The sequence below is a fragment of the Melampsora larici-populina genome (assembly GCF_000204055.1).
Source record: "Melampsora larici-populina 98AG31 unplaced genomic scaffold MELLAscaffold_7, whole genome shotgun sequence".
Taxonomy (NCBI): Eukaryota; Fungi; Basidiomycota; class Pucciniomycetes; order Pucciniales; family Melampsoraceae; genus Melampsora; species Melampsora laricis-populina.
Window position 1 is genome coordinate 59,279 of NW_006768771.1, and position 6,000 is coordinate 65,278.

A 6,000-nucleotide genomic window follows, 5' to 3' on the forward strand; every position below is an offset into this window, starting at 1 on the left:
TATCTTCTGTGCTTTTGTTTGTATCTTCATTCTACATTATTAAGCTTACTTCTCATTGCAAAAAATGTGTACAAGTCACTATATATATATATAATAGGTTCAATTTGAACATATAAATATATGTATGATACTTTTATTAAATGATACAGCTGCAATAAGAAGAACATTATATTAAACAAGAACTGTTGCTAGATGTGAGTGTTAAAAACATAACTGCTAATTTTTGTTTTACAACGATAACAATGAGATACAAAATATTTGTGTATTAAAAACGGAACTGCTATTTGGAGTATTTAAAAGATGACCATGAGATTCAAACACGTCGGCGAGCAGCAGCAGCATTTATATAATCTTCAAACATCTCCTCTGCAATACGATCCCGCATAGTATTTGCTTGAGTATGCTGCGCAGGGGTGGGTGCAGACCAGTCGGGGTCGTCGTAATCGGCAGCCATTCTGGTTTCCAATCGCTCTTTTAATGCGTATTCTTTGTAGAATTCGTCTTCTCCGGATTCAATTCGAATGATGTTATGCAATACACAACAAGCAATTACGATTTTAACTTGAACTTTGTAAGGGAAGGATGGCATTGGTGCTAGTATAGGAAATTGCATCTTGTTCACGCCAAATATACGCTGTGGTGATCTATTTATGACATTAAGCAAAAAATTAATCATCTTTACTTTACCAGTTTATTAGCAAACTTCAATATAGCAGAGAATTCGAAATTCAGGTTTTCAGATCAATTGAAGCTCTTAGAGGCTTATGTATACTTATTGGATCATTATTATGTCATCTTATTTCGAAAATATTATTAAGATCAACATAGTTTACTTACAAAGTTATTACAAAAAGACAGAAAAAGAAAAGATAAGAAAAATTCAAAAATATAGGTGTAAAAGTTGGAAAATGGTTTTTAGCTTATTTATAATTAAGTTATGGGTTTTATAAGGTTAGAATATGAAAGAACAGCAGTTTATTATACAGGAACAATTTTAATATTCAAGGTTGATAAGGGGAAACAGAAGTTATTAGCAGAAAGGTACTTTTTCGAAGTTGGTAAACAAGGGTTAGGCGTGTAGTTTACATATGTCATGGTGGTAGTGATGGAATTTAAGGTTGCCAAGAGGATTTTCCGGGATTTTTAAGGTTATAGAAGATGATGTCATATTACATGAGCAAGGAAAAGAGAGTAGCAGCTGTGAAAATCGTCGAAAATGGAGGTTTTCAGCTAATTACATATGTCAAATGACGTCAGAATAAGTTGGTAGATGGCTCATTCAACGCAGAAGAGTGGATTACATAATGTACAACCTTTAAATCATTAGTAACGGAGGTGTATGTAAAAAGTTATAAGGGAAATAAGAAATTGGTGTGAATCTCGAATTTACAGTCACAAGACACATGTAACACCAAAAACCTTAACTTCACAACTCAATATCTTACTCATCACTCATCAGAAATAGGTCTTATAGGTGTCAGAAATGATCAGTAACACGTGGGCTACAAGATGCACTTTAGTAATCAAAAATTGGAGCACATCTGAAAAAATTTGTAATCTCAAAAATTGGGTTTCAGCTAGTTTACAAGGAAAAAATCACCTGTATTCATCTTAAGAAGTGCTGTACATTACATCATTGCGTCATTGATCACTTTTGGCTGTGAAAATTACATCATACATTAGTAACAAGATCATTACATTGCGTCATTACATGGTTTTTAGGGTTATTTAGGCGGATTTGATTGGTTTTTGAGGCTGTTGACTGTTGTAAAGATTGTTACATTTGGATATAAGTACTCCTTGATGAATTTGGGATTGTAGCGCCCTTTTCTGCATCTTATACCTTTGTTGTAGTGTTATAAATCATCATTTATTTACTATATTGGTACTAAGATCACTTAAATCCGCCCCTTCAAAGCAAGGAGAAATTTATTTACGTGTGTTAAAGACTACAAGTCTAATTGGGAATAATACTTACAACAGTATTGCTAGTAATAAACATAGTGTGTGACTTTTTGCGCTTAAAATCTGGGAATAATACTTAACAACAGTATTGCTTTATTTCTCTGGTGCCTTTATCTTTTTCTCTGTTATCACAAAGTGGTCAGCAAGTGCCCTTGTGCTGGTTTCTTTGAAGAAGGCAGTCTTTAGGCAACTTCTACTATATTACACGTAGTAGATTATCCCTTCTTTGGTGTTGTAAAGCTCTTGTTGAGCTTTAAATACTACAACGCTCAATGACGATTCAAAGTGCCGAATGTCGGTGATTGTACAATTCCTTTGCTGTCTGTGGTGCAAGGTTTGATTGCTTCCACTCCTTGAGATGGTATCGAACGGATCGATACAGAGTTAAAAACCCTGGAACATTTGCGTATCCAGCGTCTGCTACATAGAAGTGACCTGGAGTAATCAAACAGCGAGATCAATGAACGAACACAATGATTTTATTAAAAGAGCTGAGCTTACCTTCTGGAACAATGAACCGGTCTTGTTCGAGTGCTTGATGCAGCACTCGAGCATCAGCGTAAGAACCTTCCAAGCCAGCGTAGACAAAAGTGAAAAGCATGTTGAATGAACAGCCTGCGAGTACGTTTTGGCTCAAATCGCCTTTTCGATTACGGTGAGCAGGTTGACGATCTGGCGGAACGATACACGGTATGTGGGTGCCATCAATAGCACCCACACAGTTATCAAAATAGGGAGTCATTCTGGGATTGGTTCGTATCTCTTTTGGACAGAGCTCGTTGGCCAGTGGTTGAACAATATATATCAATTCCAGTGACGCGATGGCATTGCATACTTCGTTGAAGTACTTGCTGATTGTAGCTCCAGAGCGTTGGAAACGTTCTCCAGCCACTCGATTGGATCCTGAGTTGCCGACAATGTATAAAAAGATCATGACTCGCTCTTCCACCGTGACACTTCTGTTGCGGTGGACAACAAGCTTGCCTTCGAGGGCTCTGATTAATCCCTTGAAGGCAAGCTTATCCATGCGACAGAGCTCTCGAAACCTTACATCAGAGCCGTTTAAAATTTCTTTTGTATATTCATTTCCACGAAGTTTTGACGTGCGACAAGGGATCTTGGAAGTTGTTTTAAGGGTATCTAGGTAATCCTTGCCGGCTTGAATCACTCGTTTGAGCAGTTTGCTCCTTCTAAATGAGGTTGAGGATGCCGTAGAGTCTGAGCTGGATGAATCAGAATCCGACATGATACATGATGGTTGTTTGTACCATCACGAATCACATTCTGTGCTTTGTTGACCTTAGATGGTGAACAAAGCAAACGCTTTTCAAATGAACTCTGATGTCTTTCATTTGAAAAGCGAAAAAAAGACTTTCGTACTGTGATTCCCTATTTTGGGTACTTCCCTTTGTTCTCTTCTGACGCGCTTTACGCGCTTTTCAATATGCTCAATTTCTTTTCACTGCTTTTTACCGCTTTGTATTTTCCTTTCTCTATATTTCATATTATTCTCTGTTGTAATCAAAACGGACCTTCCCGGATCCGTCCCGATCTAACCTTACATTGACATAACTCATATTACCATTAATTGTAATACCGGATCCTGCAGTACCGGATCCGGCATGCCCCTCTCTAAGGCCCTGTTTGGTATGGATTTCAGCGTTTATAAATGCGTTAATAATTAATAGATTTTGCAGTTGTAAAATCTATCATTTTTTGAAATCGCGTTTCAAAAGATGTAAACGCCAAAAGCCGCATTTCAAACGAGATTTTGCTCGATGGCGTTTGGTACGTACCACTCGCCATCTTTCACAATCAAAATTCTGCAAAATGTCCGATCTGTCCGACTCGCATGACTCGGATTCAATGAGTTCATCTATTGAGTACTCATCCTCCATTGAAGATTTGATCGACGACCCTGTGGACTACGGCGACGGTACCTCTTCCGAATCATCATCTTCCGACGAATCAGATATCCACATGGCCGCAGCAGCAGCAGTTGTAATTGAAGATATGCAGCGCGAGCAGCGCTATGCCAAGGTTCCTTGCAGGACTTCAGCTCTGAAAGGCTATGCTTACGAGAAGGAACTCCTTGAAGGGAGTAATGTCCGCTTCCTTGAGGTCTTGAAGCTGGAAAAGCATGCCTTCAAGCATCTTATGACCTACCTTGAGCCTTTATTGGAACCTTCAGAGCATGTATCAATCACTGAGCAAGTAATGATATTTTTATTCATCTCTGGTCATTCTCTTGAAATGAGACACGCTGCGGAACGATTCCAACATTCAACCGAAACAATCCATCGATATTTCCACATTGTGCAAGACGCTCTGGAGGGACTTGTTGATACTGTGATCATTCAACCTGGACCTGAAGCTCCAATACCTGACAAAATAGCCGACAATCCAAAACTTAATCCGTGGTTCTCACATTGCATCGGAGCTCTTGATGGCACCCATATCAAAGCTCAGGTCACGTTTGCTGACAGATCTAAACATCGAAATTGACATGGTACATTATCACAAAATGTCCTAGCAGCTTGTTCTTTTGACATGAAGTTCCTCTTTATTTACGCTGGAATTGGAGGTAGGGCACATGACTCCTTTGTGATCTCCAAAGCCCGTGAGAACGGTGCTTTCATCGTACCTGAAGGTGAAAATTTCTCTTAATGCTTTTTAAAGTTGGAGTTGAAATTCTAATTCAAATGTATTTGCAGGAAGATACTATTTAGGAGATTCTGGTTATGCCCATCGCCCAGATGTCTTCATTCCCTACTCAGGCACACGATATCATCTTCAAGAATGGCACATTGGCAACCGTGCTCCACGCACTCCTCAAGAGCTTTACAATTTACGTCATGCTACAGCACGGAATGTTATTGAGCGCTATTTGGTGTGATGAAATGAGATCACAAGTTATGAAATTCATGCCTAGGTATGAGCTGGAAGTTCAATATTCCCTTGTGGTAGCATGTGCAGTTTTACACAATATAATACGAGAGGCTGGAGAAGACTATTTCTATGATGAGTTTGACCGGCTGCAAAGGGAGCAAGAGAATACTCAAAATTCAGAATGGGCACAGGCCAGAGCAAATGATAATTATGAAGAACCAGATCTTGGCATTCAAAATGAGGCACATGCTGCTCGGGACACTATGGCACAGGCAATGTTTGATGAATATATGGCTCATCCTAGAAGACAATGGAGATAAACTATAGTTTAGTTTGTATTCAAATAGACTCAAGAAAATTTCAGATACAATTTCACAAAGAAGGTTTTTGATTTCAGTTAAAGAATATTTTAGATACAAATTCACAAAGTGAAATGTTTTTGATTTCAGTGAAGATGAATTGAAATCTGGGTGGAATGATATTCAAATAGATTTCATTTTAGATACAAATTCAAAAAGTGAAATGTTTTTAATTTCAGTGGAGATGAATTAAAATTTGATGTTTATGTTATTAGATCACAAGATAATGTAGATACAAGATAAATCTATTTGCCATTGATTTCATTCTTGAGCCAATCCCATCTCATATCCTCAGGTAGTTGATTGAAGAAAAAAGCCTTTTCATCAACATTTAAAATAATAGCAGCTTTCATTTTTTCAAGTGGGTCTGTGATATTATCTTTGACTTCTGATCGAAAGGTGTCCATTGCCTTCACTTGATTAGGATACTTCTCCACCTTGGCCTGAATTCGACTTTCATTGAAGCAAAGTCGCTCGAGTGCGTTAGCTTCTGATTCTGCCCTTCTTTCATTTCGCATTCTCTCGATTTGAATATCTCGATCATGGTTCATCTTATCGATTTTCGCTTGTCGTTCATCCCGGACCCTAATAGCTTCCTTACGGTCTAACTCCTTAGCCTCCAACTTATCCTTGCTGACTGAAGCAAGAAGCATTAAAGCTTCTGCACTACTCGGATGGTCCGTCTTCTTTTGATGTGGGCGAGGTTTGGGTGAGAAAGGAGCAGCTCGCTTCGCATTGGTTGCTTTAGGTGGTGGAGAGGGTGAAGTTGGTGGTGGAGGGGATGAAG